This window comes from Notolabrus celidotus, chromosome 10, assembly GCF_009762535.1.
Source record: "Notolabrus celidotus isolate fNotCel1 chromosome 10, fNotCel1.pri, whole genome shotgun sequence".
Lineage (NCBI taxonomy): Eukaryota > Metazoa > Chordata > Actinopteri > Labriformes > Labridae > Notolabrus > Notolabrus celidotus.
The window spans coordinates 32,083,684-32,102,475 of record NC_048281.1 but is presented as its reverse complement, the minus strand read 5'-3'; the positions used below and the strand labels follow the sequence as shown (position 1 = coordinate 32,102,475).

Below are 18,792 nucleotides of genomic sequence, written 5' to 3'. Positions count from 1 at the left end.
CCAGAGAAGAAGAACACACGACCTCCAAGGTTGAAGGCCGCTCTGAAAACACACTCAGCATCAAATAACATCAAAAGCACTTTTTGGGGGATCTCTGCACTAACAAGACCTGATCTGTTTCTGTCAAAACCTCCTCTTCATGTTACACAGCAGAGAGGGAGGCCGTGAGCTGCACATCACATCACTGCTGTCAGCTGCAGCACACACACACACTCTCAACCACACACACACACACACACACACTCACACACAGATGTTCTCCTGTGCAGCAGACAGTCATCTTTGCAGCTCTACATCCTAACAGTCAGCGTGAACAGGAAGAGCCTGAAAGCACCTGAATGCATCCTTTAGAGCTCCAGCAGAGCACAGACCTCACTTCAGAGGCAGCCAGGTCATATCCTCGACACCGCGGCGGCCATTTTGGCCTCAGATGTGTGAGTTAGATCCAGGGCTGCACGGTGAATCACACAACCTTCGTTATCGCAGCACACTCACAACAAACACATCATGACAAGAGTCTGGATTTAATGTCAACAATCAGTGTTTTCATCTTCATGAGTTCACTCCACCGTGATGCATTCAGGGGAAGGCTGAGGTAGTTCTCAGATACCTGAACACAATCAGGTGAAGGATGAAGTCTATGGATGCATTCTGGATTCAAGAGCTGCAAAAACAGGTATCATGTAAAGAGCAGCAGGAAGACAAAAAATCTATGAGCTATGGCGAACTTCAACTCTGTCCTATTAGTTTATTGTTTCACTCTGTCATAGGGTTGCAAAATTCCAGGAATTTTCAAAATTGGAAACTTTCCATGGGAATTAACAGGAATTTATGGGAATAAACCAGGAATTTACTAAATTGAAGGTTGGCTCTTAATAGGGAACTTAAATATAGTTGGGAAAATATATTTTAGCATAATCCTGACTAAAACAACCAGATTTCATTCAAGTACAGTTGAATGTATATGCTATTCCTCAATCACATGCACATAGCACACTGCTTACTGCAGGACCACGCCCCCTACATGCACTTTTAATTTAACATTTTGAATGGGACTTTGTTGGAGGGAGAGGGGCTCTTTTAATTTAACATTTTGAATGGGACTTTTATGGAGGGAGAGGGGCTCTTTTAATTTAACATTTTGAATGCGACTTTTATGGAGGGAGAGGGGCTCTTTTAATTTAACATTTTGAATGGGACTTTGTTGGAGGGAGAGGGGCTCTTTTAATTTAAGATTTTGAATGGGACTTTGTTGGAGGGAGAGAGGCACTTTTAATTTAACATTTTGAATGGGACTTTGTTGGAGGGAGAGGGGCTCTTTTAATTTAACATTTTGAATGGTACTTGTTTGGAGGGAGAGCGGCTCTTTTAATTTAACATTTTGAATGGGACTTTTATGGAGGGAGACAGGCACTTTTAATTTAACATTTTGAATGGGACTTTTATGGAGGGAGAGAGGCACGTTTAATTTAACATTTTGAATGGGACTTTTTTGGAGGGAGACAGGCACTTTTAATTTAACATTTTGAATGGGACTTTGTTGGAGGGAGAGGGGCTCTTTTAATTTAACATTTTGAATGGGACTGTTGGAGGGAGAGGGGCACTTTTAATTTAACATTTTGAATGGGACTTTGTTGGAGGGAGAGGGGCTCTTTTAATTTAACATTTTGAATGGGACTGTTGGAGGGAGAGGGGCACTTTTAATTTAACATTTTGAATGGGACTTTGTTGGAGGGAGAGGGGCTCTTTTAATTTAACATTTTGAATGGGACTTTGTTGGAGGGAGAGGGGCTCTTTTAATTTAACATTTTGAATGGGACTTTGTTGGAGGGAGACAGGCACTTTTAATTTAACATTTTGAATGGGACTTTGTTGGAGGGAGAGGGGCACTTTTGATTTAACATTTTGAATGGGACTTTGTTGGAGGGAGAGAGGCACTTTTAATTTAACATTTTGAATGGGACTTTTTTGGAGGGAGAGGGGCACTTTTAAATTAACATTTTGAATGGGACTTTGTTGGAGGGAGAGGGGCTCTTTTAATTTAACATTTTGAATGGGACTTTTTTGGGATTGCATTTTTGTTAATATTTGAATGGGTTGAGTCTGGGGGAGGAGTAATATTTAACTCAACATTCATTTTTTTGTTCTTCAATGAAATAATTGATTGTTCAATAAAATATTTAACACTTGATAAAGTTCTACTTACAATTAAATCTGTTTAAATTGTATTATTTTGGATGGATGTCTGCTTAGAACAAAACAAATATTTATGCGTGGATATGATACTTTTACATTAAATTCCCATAATTTCCAATTTGGAATATTTCCAAAATTCCCCAGCTTAACTTCCCAGGGAAACTTTCCGGAAATTTTCCACCCCTTTGCAACCCTACTCTGTCATCACAATGTAATCACTAATTGCATATTGTTTTGCATATTAAGCATGCCTCATTACCTCTAATAAACCACTTTGCAACACCTGTGTTTACCATTTACCTTCCATCACATGTGACTTTACAGATCTCAGCAGACGCATAAGAAATTGCTCCAGATGTAAACGATGGTTGCCTTTTTAATCACCTCAACCTGTACGAGATGAGCTTCAGAATAAAACTCAGTTCACTGTTTGCATGTTTATCTGCATACAATTCTATAACTGTTTCACTCAGGCAACAGGAAATAAGTATTCTTGAATTTGGTGACAATCAGAGCAGAGGCCAAAAATTGGTTGCCAGCCTCTAGAAATGGTTGCAAATACAACTTGGCAACTGTTCTTATCACTCCTGCATAAAATGTCCAAAGTAGCCAACTTAATTAATTTTAACTATTTAAACCATGTGGATACATTTGTATATCATTTTTTTATATTCTTCATCTATCTTTATTTTCATGTATTATTTTATTTTAATTTGAACTATTTAAACAATGTGTTAAATATAATGTATACACCTGGGGCGCTGGTGACCTTGTGGTCTATGTATAGAGGCTTTAGTCCTCGTCGCAGAGGTCGCCCGTTCAACTCCCGGCCGGTCGACCACATTTCTCTCTGCTCCCCACATTTCCTGTCTCTCTTCAGCTGTCTGATCATATAAAGGCAAAAAAAGCCCAAAAATAAAACTTAAAAAAATTGTTTGCACCCTTTAGTTATTATTTTATTTATCTATTCTTATTTTCATGTATTATTATCATTATTATTATTATTATTATTATTATTATTATTATTATTATCATTATTATTATTATTATTACCATTGATCTTATTTGAACTACTTAAACCAATTTTTTGTATACACCCTTTAGTTTTTATTTTATTTATTTATTCTTATTTTCATGTATTATTATTATCATTATTATTATCATTATTATTATCATTATTATTATTATTCTCATTATTATTATTATTCTCATTATTCTCATTATTATCATTATTATTATCATTATATTATTATTATTATTTATTTATTATTATAATTTATCTTATTTTAATTACTTAAACCATTTTTTTGTATAAACCCTTTTAATTTGTAATTTATTTATTTTCTATGACATTTATCCATTTTATTTGAATGTATTATTGTTCATATTTTTATTTTATTTATTTATTTTTGTAATGTATTATTTTTTACCCTTCTTGCTTTAATGTCTGTGTAGGTGCAACAACCGCATTTCCCCCCAGGGATCAACTAAGTAGTATCTTATCTTCCCCTGGACCGTCATATCTTCATTTCTACTTCGCTCACATCCTAACATTTGGTTCCAAAGTGTGAGTTAGAATTGAGATTTTTTCCCCCCATTATTCAATGTCGTACTGTGCTTCATCAAATCATCATCCAGAAAGAAGATGATGGCTTGCACTAGGACTGGTTGGTCATAAAAAGTAATAAACAGTTATTTGTTAAAGAAAGACGTCTAGATCATCTGAGCAGAATCCTCATGTAACTTCCTGTTTTGATTCCCATCTAAAAATAACTAAATCAGCCACCACTACAGCAGTACGGCGGGCTCTTTCATTTCTTGTCCACTTTGAAAGCGTTACTTTCTGGTTGGAGAGCCGATCTTTCACCATGACCTCCCCGACTGATCCTGATGCCTGACTCCGATCAGTTCCAGAGCTGCTGCGAGGTCCAGCAGGTGACCCTGACCCTTCTGACACGGCTCAATAAAACATCACATGTTCAGTAACTGGGACACGGCTCTGTGACTGGAGATGATTCTTTACAACATGTAACCAACAGATGAAGCGTCTCTGCAGAAACATATAAATCAAGTCTGTGCTCTGTGTTTCAATCCTGATACAAAGTTTGAGACGCCAAACTCTCATTTATCTCTAACAGGACTCATTCGGACTCGTAGGATGTGAACAGGAAGTAGGAAGTTGATCATCTATTGGACGGGAACTTGGCAAGAACAGCGTGAAGACAGAAGTCCTGCTTTCACTCTGGTGCCAATTTCACCTCATTTCACGTTGTAAAAGCTCTTTTCATTCACAAAAGACTTCATAGAATACAGAAATGTTATCTCAACACGTGCACATTAACACAATGTGCATGATGAAAACCTTTACAAACTGTCAGAACTGAAAATGTAACTTCAGTTTGATGGTTTTCTAGGCATATTTAAAAGACTTTAAGCATCCCCCTCCATAGTGCTACAGAGAGAACTTCAAAGACCAGCATTAAAGCTCCTGTAGGGGGTTTTAGCTGGTTCTGAAAAAGACTCAACTAATGCCTCTGTGTGACCGACTAAAGCAAACCAGACCATCAGTGAGCAAATCAGCTGCTGCTAGACTGTTCTTTTTTTAATGCAGAAACCACTGCCTCAGGGTAGGTGTCAGGTAAAGTGATGAACTGCCGTCTTCTTCCATCTTTAAACGTACACAAATAATAATAAATATCCGATCAAGAAAGAAGTCTTCATATGGGATTTTGAAAATGTACTCGACATGGACAGGTCGAACATCAACATCCTTTAACAGATAAGACAGACGCAATAACAGCCGGTCTGTCTGCAGGGTTTTACTCACATGTATCTCATTAAAACTAATTCAACAGATTTTACAAATGTTTCATTTTAAAGTTGTTTTTGGGGCATTTTTGCCTTTATGACAGGACAGCTGAAGAGAGACAGGAAACAGAGAGTGGGGGAAGACATACAGCGCTCTGTGACGGGGGCTATAGCCTCTGTATGTGGGGCGCTTAGACCGCTCGCCCACCAGCGCCCCAATTCAGCAGTTTCAAGGCCTCAGGACAGGCTGAGCTAAAGCTAGCAGCAGCTCGGTGCACAGCCTTTAAAGCTCCTTCACCAGAGGAGAACTGTATAATCCAGCCCCCTTTACAAACCATGTGTACCAAGGGTGGGACATCGTCCTGGTGTGTTCTATACTATCATCAATATACTGATGCCAAATTTAATATTGTCACTGAAAAACACCACGCTCCAAAGATATTTCCCTTCCAACGTGACTCACAGCACTGTCACTACTTCATGACTCCTCATGGTGGCGCTAATGACATGAAGGAGAGTAACATGAACTGAAGGTGACGGGTCAAACAAGGAGATGAACAAGCTGGATGATATTAGATATATTGGAAGAAGAATCAATCCCAGCTCTTTACGCTGAGACGAGAGGAAAGGTGGAGGATGCACTCCAGTCTGCAGAGAGTTAAACTCGCCTGTGATGGGTGGACTTCACAGTCACAGGGTGCATCACGCTACAAACTAGCGTGATGCACAATGATGCTCACAAGGCAGAAGTTATATCAAGGGCTACGAACACGACTGTCACTGTTACAGGTAACATTTAAAGGTGACATATCACGCTTTTTTCATCAACATATATTGGTCTAAGAGGTCCCCAAAACATGCCTTTAAAGTTTATGCTCAAAAAACCCCTTTGAAATCAGATTTTGGTCTGCCTGAAAAGCCCTCTTCTTCAGTCCTCCTCAGAACACTCTGTTTTCTCTCTGACCACGCCCCCTCAGGAAGTGGATGTGCCTCGGCTCTCCAGCACGTTGATCTAATGTTTACATGTTGGCTGAATATACACGGCTGCTCAGAGATCACGTTACTTCAACCCTCTGAATCTGATCCTGACGGAGAGGCGCCTGTAGCAGGACCTTTCTGAACCATTGGTCACAGATTTACTGTTTCTTGTTGTTTTATTTATCAGTATGTGTGTGTACGACGTGTGTCTTGGTACACAGCTACAGCTACAGCTATGAACATGTAGCTATGTGGCTATGCTAATTAGCGCTAGCACTTATCCATGATAAATAAAAATCATCCACTAGATCTTCAAATCTGCAGACGTGGGGAGTAAAACCGACCTTTGTGTTTATTAAGACAGCCTACAACTAGCATGCCTCCCTCCTAAGCTCCTTGTTAGCACACATTTGTGCAGGTAATGAAAAACGGAGGGGGGATTCAATATTATTTTATACAGTCTATGGGCTGAACAAGCTCCGAGCTCTGACTCCGTGACAGACCGGATATTGTTGTTACGTAACAAAAACACGGAAGTCTGAAACGGCTCGTTTCACACACATTTACAGAAAGGTGGAGAAATCAGAACAGGGGCAGAATGGATTTTTTTCATTCTTGGGGGGTTTGTAGACAGGGACACATATTTCAGGTAGAGAACCATTAAAAAGTCCATTTTGCATGATATGTCACCTTTAAAAAAATATATGAAAGCATGAAATGTGAACGGGTTTATACGGGCCTGTTTAGCACTGACAATGTTTGTTTATGAAAGTGCTTTTTTTTTCAAGAAATTGATTTGTATTTTTGCATTAATTTTACAGATGTTCAATGGTTCTACTAATCTCATTTACAGATTTAAACATGAATACAAACATCCGGCCATTCTTTCCCTTTTTAGGAGCACTGTCTATTCTAAACTTAAAGCTCCTGTGAGGAGTTTTCAGATAGTTTTGAAACAGGTTGAAATTAATAAAGACTCCTCTATAGGACTTAATTAGGCCACAAAACCAAAATTAACATGATGATTATCTCTATATTATTATTTGTAGTGTGTAAAAGTGCTGCCAGGGGGTAGGTAACAGACAAAGCACCAAAACTGCCTTTAATTATTAATTTCAATTTTTGTTTATTTTAAGAAAAATTCCGCATGGGGTTAATATTTTTGAAGATTTAAAGAAAGAAGGATTTTTTTTTTGTAAATAATTAGAAAATAAAAACACTTCCACATGTATAGAAGAAAATTAGCAAAGACATAAGAGGTACTACTTTGGTGCTGAAATAGACAAAAATCTAAAGTTCGTCACTCACAGGAACTTTAACCAGATGTTGTGATTATTTTATCATTGCTTGGTGTTTCATGGATTATTGCAGAATCGCTGTCATTGTAATCCTGGGCCATGTATTACTCATTACATCATCTCATAATATGAGTCAGACAGCAACTCCCACCCCAATTGTGCACTTTGAACTCACTAAGGGGTTCAAGACAACTCATTTTAGAGAGAGAGACACAGAAAGAAGGTTCTAGTGCACAATAAACAGACCAAATGTTCCACTGTAACATGTTGTACTATTCTGAATTAGTGGGAGATTTTATCTACATGCAAAGAAAGTAACAGCAGCACAGCTTTCATCAACAGAACAAGCCTTCAGCTGCACGTCAGAGCTGAGGTCAGACCCCTTCCCTGTGGCACTAAGGGCCAAATTCCACCAGATGCGTGTCTGGTTTCTATTCTAGTCAAAGTGTTAACTTCCACTGGATCCGCTACGTTGCGTTCCAGCTGCGTCTGACAGGAAGTCAGGTTTCACCAAAACAAAATGAAAACATCCGGTTGATTTTTCAGAATAAAACACTCTGTGTTATCACCAGATCGTATTTCACTTAACTACAACAACAAACCAAAGTCATGATGAGCGGAGCCAGGCCTGGAGTCAACAGGTCAGAGGTTTTCAGAGGACCAGAAAGACAACATGGAGGAGGAGAGGAGGAGGAGAATCCTTGATTCAGTGATTACTGCGGGGAAAACCTCGGTCACATGAGTCCAGCTGTCCTGCAGCGGATTGGAGACAGACTGGATACAGATCTGTTGGGAGTCCTGTGTAACTTTTGAGTACTTTGACTATTGCCTAAAGCGTTGACTAGTAGTTGAAGTAGTCTGTGCTTTAGACAATCAGTTGTTGAAACCCTTACTATGAACTATAAAGACATCCTAACATAAATATCAAACATACTATGATAAGAAGCAGCTCAGCTCACAGCCCCTCCTAAATCATTCTCAGTTTTCCTCCCTGTGTCCACTGTTTGTTTTGGAGAACTGAAGACCTCTGAACAGAAACCTCTCTAAGGTTGAACCCTGACAGAATCTACCTCCGATTGTTGGAAGCAGCTCGGCTCTCAGCCCGTCCTGATTGGCTGTGTTTACCAAAAAGCATTAAAAGCACAGAATCAAATAAAGACAAGCACATCCTGCGATGGGAGCTGGATCCAAAACAATCGAGCGTATCGAAAAACCATAAAGATCCTGCACACCGGGACGCTCCTGTTGAAGGGTTTATTCAGCACATAGTGATGTTGGGAGCCAACGTGCTCCTCCTCAGACTGTGACAGCACTATTCCTGAACATCACGCAGTAAACAAGTACACATATGCATGAAACATCTCCCTGTGTTTGATTGGCTGGTTTGAATCCATGTGCAATAATCTCAGGTGCAGGTTTTGTGTGTGTGTGTGTGTGTGTGTGTGTGTGTGTGTGTGTGTGTGTGTGTGTGTGTGTGTGTGTGTGTGTGTGTGTGTGTGTGTGAATCCTACAGTGAAAACCTGAGCTGCACGTCACACGTCTGATGACTACTTCTCTCTCAAACTGAAGCTGAGGGGGGAGAGAGGGAACAAGGGGGGGAGGGTTACTCACACCGACCATGTGACAGGAAGTACGAGTCAAAACAGCATGACATTCAAGATCAATAAGTAGTTCTCCACTGTTTAACACAACCATCCTCCAGAGCCTGAGAGTGTTCCTGTAGCTGGTATTTCAGAGGATATAAGATCTGTGTCACATGAGAGGAGGGCTTAACACATCTGTCTGTGGCTGGGGGGGTTAACTGGTGCCAAGAAGCCCCCCCCCCCCCCCCCCCCCCCCTCTCTACATATACACAACATCAAACCAGAGCTGAAGAGAGATCACATCACCAACAGAGAGGGAGAATCTATGTGCAAAGGAGCTCTGAGAGGAGAAAAAATACCCTGGTCCAGACTGACTTCAGACTGCAATGCAGAGCTATGAGACTGCCTGCATTCACGTGGATGAGAGGGAGAACGAGGCTCCAGCTTTAATGAGCTCTGACATGCAACCTAGCTTCCAACGTGAACACCAGGTGGACTGAGAGGAGAGGTGGGCTGGGCGAGGAGGGGGAGGAGAGGGGAGGGAGAGGGAGGAGGAGGAGGAGGTGAGACAGCCGCCTTGCACTAAAAACCCTCCAAATCAAAGGCTGCGCCACATCATCACCTCACATAGGTGTTCCTCTACCTGTCTGCTGACATCATGTCTCCATGCAGATGTTTGCGCCACTTGCGCACACTGATAGCACATCCAAATCAAACGCCTGAGATGATTATATAAGGCTTATGTCACTGAGGAGTGATGCGTAATGCGCAGCCACCACAGCTTCAGCTCCCCCCCTAAAGCCAGCTGATGGGCCAAAATGCAGTCCATTCCGGTTACCTGGCAGCTACATACACAACTGAACCAGGACTATTCTGGTCCTGGTCCCCCCACCCTACACACACACACACAGCTGAGGAGCTCTGTGAGGCAATCTGAACACAAGGACAGCCCGTACCGAGCTCCAGAGCTCCAGGGGTGCGTTTAAGTCCCCCTCCGGCCGTGCCCTTCATTACCAACACCGGGTAAAGGGATCAGATCCACCAAATCCGGTCAAGGAAATCGGTTCCATTCCTTTCCTTTCCTTTCCTTTCCTTCCTTGCACACTTCTCCTCTTCCTCCTCCAAGCAGACACATCCACAGCAGGATGTTTAAAGATAAAAGTTTAATCAAGAACCAGCACTACCTGAGCTGCGCAGCTCTTCCATAAATAGCCCAGGTGAATGAAGGGGGGTGGGTAGGGGGGAGTAGGTGAGGTTGGCTCCCCAAGTTGTGGGCTCCAGGAGAAACGTGGTTGTTCAGGGTGTTCCGTTCCCACCCCTGCTGCCCTTCCTGGCGCAAACAGCCATTGGATTAGCGGCGCATCGAGGGGAGGAGAGCAGACACAGACTGCGCCATTGTTACACAGGAACACCAGGACCTGATCACAACCAGAGACTGTGTGGAAAAACTAACCCACATCAAATCATCTGAGGCAGGAGGACACCCCCAAAAAACGCACATCCAAACCAGCCCTCCTAAAAGCCCCCTTGTGTCTTATTCATGGAGTGGGTTTCTCAAGTCCAGAACCACAGAATGAAACCCAGAATCCGATTTAAATCCTGGTTTTTATGATACCTGTGACGCTGGGGGTTTTAATTGGAAAGTTACCCTGCACAGAGTCCACCCCTGGCGCAATCAGTGGCAAATATACCCCGCAGCCACTAGGGGCGCCCTTGTTCCCCGTCTCACATGAACTACCTTTATTTGTGTCATGCTGTGGTAAACAACCAGGCGCAAAGAAAACCCGCATCGCGTCCACAAACAGAGTCCACCCCCCCTGCAGATACTGAGACCCCCAAGCCAGGTATTCACCCAACATTTCACAGATCCATGTGCCCCCCCCCTCCTCCTCCTCCCTCCTCCTCCTCCTCCTCCCCCAGAGGAACACAGCACTGCCTGCCGTCCGCCATTAGGGAGCAAACTGAACAATACTGGAGACTAGAGGAGGCAGTACGCACAGCCAGGGGAGCAGACCTCTCCAATATAACTCTTTATTGCTCCCTTCATGGGTCTCCTCGGCCCTGAGAGACCCCCCACAGAGTCCGAGGACCCCCGGCCGACCCCCCGCACAAGTTCCCCAAACTTTGACTCATTGTGGGAGAACCTGGAACAGAAAACACGGCTGTGAATGTCGCTTACCGGAGTAGAGCTTGAAACGGTGTAGCGCCACTTTTGTGCCTTGACATTAATCCCAGGGAGCGCATGCGCACAACAGAGAACTTTCCACTTTCCGTCCGAAGATCGTCCACGAAGGAGATGAGTCACTACGTGGGGAGGACGGAGGCTCACGTGATGTAACACGCCACGTTGGGGTCAAGCGGCAACCTCGTGTGTGGAAGTGACCCCACGAGAGTGATGAGGATGACCTCTAGTGGAATTCACTAACACTTTAAATTAAGTCACCTTACTCAGGGAGAGGTTATCAATTAAATTCTCATTAAGGTTTTTCTTCACTTTAATGTTATTATAATAGAATAGAATGTACTTTATCAATCAATCAATCAGACTTTATTTATAAAGCACCTTTCATACAATGACATTGTAACACAAAGTGCTTTACATAACTTCAAAATAGAATAAATTAAGAAAAAGATCCCACCCCCAGCCCCGACCCCAAACCCACCCCACAATCCTAAGGTTAAGAACACAATATGCAACAATAGTAATAAAAACAATAAAAATAAAATAAATAAATAACATAAAAAAGAAGAGGAAACGCTCTCATGATATCTTAATGAGGAAACACTGGAGGTAAAATAAGATGTTAAAGCTCAACACAGGAAATTAAAATCACCAAAGTAAAATACATTTCTAAGATAATGAAAGACTAAAATATTAAACCATTAAAATAACTTAAGATGCTAGTCTTAAAATAAATAAATAAGTACATAAATAAATAAAGTAGAATAAAAGTGACTAAATTGGAAATAGATAATACATAAATAAATAAATAAAACTATTAAGAATAAAAATAAAACTCAGTTAAAAGCAAGACTAAAAAGGTCGGTCTTGAGTTTGCCTTTCAAAAATATTAATGCTCTGGGCAGCCCTCAGATCCTCAGGCAGGGTGTTCCACAGGCATGGGCCGTGATGATTAAAAGCTGCCTCACCTTGGGTCTTAGTTTTTACTTTTGGTACCATTAAAAGTCCACTACCTGAGGACCTGAGGGCTCTCACTGGCTCATATGATAAAAGGCCAAGACCATTAAGAGATTTAAAAACCAATAAAATAATCTTAAAATCTATTCTAAAAGATACTTCATTCATCCCCCAAGGAGGAAATTCAGGTGTCTGGCAGATAAAATTATAAAATATCACATAAAAGAAGTAATTCAGGTGTCTGTCTGCTCATCTCCCATTGGCTAGAGAGTTATGAAGCCTAATGGCTGCAGGGATGATTATTATACTATATATATGATAACTCATACATTTCATTTGTTTATTTATTATTTTATTTGTTCTGCCTTGGTTTATTCCAGAGTTTCTTTATTGTTTTTTTTATGTACAGACAAGTACAAAGTAGGTTCTGTGACGTGTAACAGTAGGAACAGAGTTCTGTGACTGATGTTATAAAACACCATTGAGATCACACCCATCCCCAAACATTGATCACTTCAGACACACCTCACGTTCATACCAACATTAATTAGGGGTAGACAAACACAGAAACAAGCAGTACATTAGAGTGTGTACTCATAAGTTATGTCATAAGAGTGACATAGATTAATTATGCTTTTTAATAAATTAAATAAATAAATAATAATAATAAAATAATAATAATCATCTGCCTTGTTTTATAATAATCTTAATCATAATCATAATAATAATAATCATCATCATCATCTTTATTATATAGAACTTGTCAAAACAGGGTTATAAAGTGCTTTACAAATAGGAAAGAAACTAAAAGACAGTAAAAGAGAAATGTGAGGAAGACAATGAAAAATATATTTTTAAAAAACCAATAACCTGCATGGAGGTGACAGCAAGAAGAAATGACAGAAAGGAAGATAAAATAATCTTTGAATACTAAAAAAACAAAATATTAAATATTAAAACAATAAAAAGATCAGAAATATAAAATATTGAAATATTAAAGAATAAAAAGAATAAAGATAGTAAAACCCTACCTGTGATACTGCCTGATAAATAATAATAAAACATCTGAAATAAAACATTCTCAGGTGACATTTCCTGTAAAAGCACAACTTAAAAGTGTGTCTTTAAAAGAAGATAAAGAGGTGCCCAATCTGATCTCTGTTATAAGATGTTAACTGTGTCTTCCCATACCATAATACCAAAATACCAAAAGCAGAAAGAAACCAATTTAGATGAACAAAAAAATGCAATTTCTTGGGTTTCCACTTGAGGATGCTCAAAAAGCCCTTAAAGCCCTGCTGGACAACTCAACTCAACTATTTTTTATTTATAAAGCACCTTTCATACGTTCAAGCTGGCAACCCAAAGTGCTTCACAAAAGAACACGGACAGAAAACAACAGTGATGGGTAAAAGTGGAAAGGAAGGGGATATAAAATACTTTGATATGATCAAATCAATTAAATAAAATCAGAGAAGTATCAGAAAATAAATCAGTAAAATAAAATCAATACAATAAATTCAGATAACTACCAGAAAATAAATCTAAAAATGAAATATAATATAATTATATAGAATAAAATACAATAAATAACAATGATGCTAAAACAATGGTCATTATGTTAACAATGAAGTCCAGGGCTAAAAAGAAATAACTCCAAGTTAAAAGCCAAATTCAGCTCTCCGTCTTGATGTCCCGTGACACAGAGTTTAGAGTTTTGGTGCACAAAAACAGAAAGCTCTCTTTGTGAGGGACCCATGAGGAACATTTAAAAGGGAAGCATTCGAGGACCTCAGTGATCGTGGTGGAACATACAATAACAGGAGATCAGGGATGACATGGAGGAGCTTTAAAAACAGTTTAAAGAACATCCCAAATATTTTTTTTACAGCACAAATGAACACGTTTGCAGCCTTGCGTAATAAACAGATAATTTTCCCCAATATACCTCATTTATTTATAACAACTGTGCATAGATGATTATTTTAAACTCACAACTTTAGGTGGTATTAGGCTAGGAGTTATGCATAATCAAGTACAAACATGGCATGGCAGATTTGCCAGTTAAATGTATTGTAGTTGTTTTTGATGCAGTCAAAGACCTCATCTCCTCTGTATTATTGCTGGTTTCTTAATGAGACTGAAGTAAGTTGGAGTCATGTCATCTCTGGGCTTCATGACTGTTCTTCAGAAACCAAAGGGACCAAAGGATGATGTCACTATGATGTTATCAATCAATCAATCAATCAAGCTTTATTTATATAGCACCTTTCATACAAATAAAATGCAACCCAAAGTGCTTTACAGTGATTGAAAACAAGAAAGAAGCAGAAATGAAACAATGCTAAGACATTTTAGTGGAAGATAATAATAATGATAATAATAAAACTAATAAAAATACAAATTAAAAATAAGAACAACATAAAAATAAAATAAAATAGAGACCAATGCACACCAAAATAAAACATGTGTAATTAAAATAAGTTAAAGCATCAAAATTAAGAAATAAAAATAGTTAAAATAAATAGATTTAAAAGGTAAGGATAAGAGTTGAAAAATAAAACTAAGGCTGAAAAATATCAATAAAACTGAGTAGATAAATAAAATTAAATAAATGAATGAATAAATACATAAAAATAGAATAAGATAACACTTAAAATTACTAAAATAATAAAGCAATATTTAAATCAATATTATATTAAAAGGTAGGTAATAAAATTGTTAAACCCTACATAAAAGCCAGACTGAATAAATATGTCCGTCTTTAGATCCTAAAAAGCTGCGGATTGTTCCTTTAAGGAAGAGGTCAATCTCTCCTGCATGCACTCTCATTTTCAAAGGAGCTAGAATCGAGTCAGAGTGAGACCTCCTCCCTTAATGATTCTCTCTGACGGCATCCATTCGTATTTCTCCGTTTTTTTTCCCCGCGCATGCGCAGTAAGAGCAATCAGTGGTTGCATGGTTGGCAATTAAATTGCTTCATTAAACTGGGTTAACCTCACCGATACATGCAACATCTCTCATGTAGAGTGAGTCCTGCTCAGCTTCACAAACACGACACACTTTAATACAGAGAGACTTCTTATCAAAGGGACTCCAACAAGCTGCATGGAGGTCCACAACTCGGGTCCAATCAGGGGCAGGGATCCGGGTTGAGAGAGTTCATACTCTCAGCTCAGCAAGATGTCAAAACAACATAGACTTCCACAAGTCATTTCATCCACACCATCAGGAGGGGGAATAAACAGCTCAGGAATAAACTATAATCCAAGTCTGCGTTTGAACTACACATGAAGTCCAAATAAAGGAGATCAAAGAACTACAAATCCCCAGAATCCCCCTTTCACCAATCACTCCCTCACACAGCAGATTCATAATCAATCACATGTAGAGACGCCGAATAGATCAGGGGGAATCAGTTAACATCACGTGGGGACATTTTTGCATCATGAATGCAAATTAAAGTCGGATGAAGAGGTGATCACGTTTCCAATATGGCGGATCAGGTGCGTTCAAGGACCGACACCAATGGTTTAAACGTGCAGATGCGATGCACGTGAATGATTCATGCGATGCTGGAGCACGACTTCAATTTCCACAGTCTTAAACATGTCTCTTTCATGAGTGGATGGAGTGGATTCAAAGCTGCAGTGGATGAAGTATAGGTTTAATATGTCGTCAAACAGCTGGGTTGCCAGGTTTGCTGCTGACCACAGTTGATGATCAGTGATGTACATGATTCCCCTGACTCCGATTTCGCTTCAGTATATAAAGAGGTGATCCAGAGTCAGACAGGAAATGGAGACACTTTGACACATCATCACATAAATCTCATTACTAGTCCAGATTATCGAGTAATAGTCCGTGAGGCGTTCAGGGACTGCGGTCAATTCCCACGTTTGCGTCCAGACAAGCACAAACGCATTTCCCATCTGCTTCTTTTCTTTTTAATCTAAATACACTTCTTACATACTTTCCATATACAGATTATAAAAGTATATGTTGGTGTTTATCTCAGTTATAGTGCAACTGGTGGCAGATCTGTGATAAACAGAGCCAATAAGTACTAGATGTTTTTATGGAGAGGGCTATGGATATAAGCTATGGAAGCCCAAAGTGGTAGTGATGGGAAGTTCGGCTCTAATCAGTGAATCGGCTCTTTTGACTTGGGTCCGAAGAAGAGTCGGCTCTTTCGAATCCCGAACGGCTCTTAATTTAGGATCTTTTGTAGCCGTATATTTAACCTTAACTTTGCAAAAAAAAAAGGTTTGTGTTGAAAACCCTTTTACAGTGTTTTTTATGAGAAGCCTTATAACTGCCCAATTTTCTCCATTTATTCTGTTACAAAACCATTCTTACTTTTGTTTAGTGTTTTAATCAAACTTTTTTATTGAACAAAATAACAAAAAACATACATATCCACAGAACAGAACCAGAACCGAACTCAAGCAAATAGAACCAGAACCAACTCAAGCAAACAGAACCAGAACCAAACTCAAGAAAACAGAACCAGAACCAAACTCAAGCAAACAGAACCAGAACCAAACTCAAGAAAACAGAACCAGAACCAAACTCAAGCAAACAGAACCAGAACCAAACTCAAGAAAACTGAAACAGAACCAAACTCAAGCAAACAGAACCAGAACCAACTCAAGCAAACACAACCAGAACCAAACTCAAGCAAACACAACCAGAACCAAACTCAAGCAAACACAACCAGAACCAAACTCAAGCAAACACAACCAGAACCAAACTCAAGCAAACACAACCAGAACCAAACTCAAGCAAACACAACCAGAACCAAACTCAAGCAAACAGAACCAGAACCAAACTCAAGAAAACAGAACCAGAACCAAACTCAAGCAAACAGAACCAGAACCAAGTCAAGCAAACTGAACCAGAACCAAACTCAAGCAAACACAACCGGAACCAAATCAAGCAAACAGAAGCAGAACCAAACTCAAGCAAACAGAACCAGAACCAACTCAAGCAAACAGAACCAGAACCAAACTTAAGCAAACAGAACCAGAACCAAACTCAAGCAAACAGAACCAGAACCAACTCAATCAAACAGAACCAGAACCAAACTGGAGCAAACATTATTAATGTCCTCAGGTTGGCATTGATTAAAATCAGGTGCCTCAGTTTGGATGGTTTGATCTGGTTTCTCCCCTCAGTGAGTATTTGCCCGGTCATTGAGAAGAACCCTAACCCTCTCAGAAGGAACAGATGAAGCCACGATACACAGCCTCCCCTCAATCACCTGTATCCTATATCCTCACATTTGATTGGTCGATAGGCCGCCATGATGACCAATCAAAACAAAGTTCTGCTCTCGCTGCGAGCCGGCTCTTCTGATTCACTATAAAGCATCGGCTCTCAGAGCTGCATCTTTTGATCATGACACATGACACTAAGGCTTGTGATTAGGGTTAGGATTAGGATTAGCGTTAGGATTAGGGTTAGGGTTAGGATTAGGGTTAGGGTTAAGGTTAGGATTAGGGTTAGGATTAGGGTTAGGGTTAGGGTTAAGGTTAGGATTAGGGTTAGGGTTAGGATTAGGGTTAGGGTTAGGGTTAGGGTTAGGATTAGGGTTAGGGTTAGGGTTAGGGTTAGCGTTAGGATTAGGGTTAGGGTTAGGATTAGGGTTAGGGTTAGGGTTAGGGTTAGGATTAGGGTTAGGGTTAAGGTTAGGATTAGGGTTAGGATTAGGGTTAGGGTTAGGGTTAAGGTTAGGATTAGGGTTAGGGTTAGGATTAGGGTTAAGGTTAGGGTTAGGGTTAGGGTTAGGATTAGGGTTAGGGTTAGGATTACGGTTAGGGTTAGGATTAGGGTTAGGGTTAGGATTAGGATTAGGGTTAGGGTTAGGGTTAGGATTAGGGTTAGGGTTAGGGTTAGGATTAGGGTTAGGATTAGGGTTAGGGTTAGGATTAGGATTAGGGTTAGGATTAGGATTAGGATTAGGGCTGGGATTAGCAAACACAACCAGGGTTAGGGTTAGGGTTAGGTTTAGGGTTAGGATTAGGGTTAGGGTTAGGGTTAGGATTAGGGTTAGGGTTAGGGTTAGGATTAGGGTTAGGGTTAGGATTAGGGTTAGGGTTAGGATTAGCGTTAGGGTTAGGGTTAGGATTAGGGTTAGGGTTAGGGTAAGGCTTAGGGTTAGGGTTAGGATTAGGGTTAGGGTTAGGATTAGGGTTAGGGTTAGGGTTAGGATTAGGGTTAGGGTTAGGGTTAGGGTTAGGGTTAGGATCAGGGTTAGGGTTAGGGTTAGGATTAGGGTTAGGGTTAGGATTAGGGTTAGGGTTAGGGTTAGGGTTAGGATTAGGGTTAGGGTTAGGATTAGGGTTAGGGTTAGGGTTGGGGTTAGGGTTAGGATTAGGGTTAGGGTTAGGGTTAGGGTTAGGATTAGGGTTAGGGTTAGGATTAGGGTTAGGGTTAGGATTAGGGTTAGGATTAGGATTAGGGTTAGGGTTAGGATTAGGGTTAGGGTTAGGGTTAGGATTAGGGTTAGGGTTAGGGTTAGGGTTAGGGTTAGGGTTAGGATCAGGGTTAGGGTTAGGGTTAGGGTTAGGATTAGGGTTAGGGTTAGGATTAGGGTTAGGGTTAGGGTTAGGGTTAGGATTAGGGTTAGGGTTAGGATTAGGGTTAGGGTTAGGGTTGGGGTTAGGGTTAGGATTAGGGTTAGGATTAGGGTTAGGGTTAGGGTTAGGGTTAGGGTTAGGATTAGGGTTAGGGTTAGGATTAGGGTTAGGGTTAGGATTAGGGTTAGGGTTAGGATTAGGGTTAGGAT

At 40.2% G+C, this 18,792-nt stretch overlaps 1 protein-coding gene across 2 annotated transcripts in view; it reads right to left on the bottom strand.

Moving 5' to 3' along the window:
- Nucleotides 1-11,168, bottom strand: part of zmym2 (zinc finger, MYM-type 2) — a 46,423-nt gene extending 35,255 nt beyond the window's left edge. For both annotated transcript variants that reach the window (XM_034694769.1, XM_034694770.1), the window contains exon 1: nucleotides 11,043-11,168. The gene's annotated coding sequence lies outside the window, so the exon portion shown is untranslated. The remainder of the gene's footprint in view (nucleotides 1-11,042) is intronic.
- Nucleotides 11,169-18,792: the final 7,624 nt, after the last annotated feature.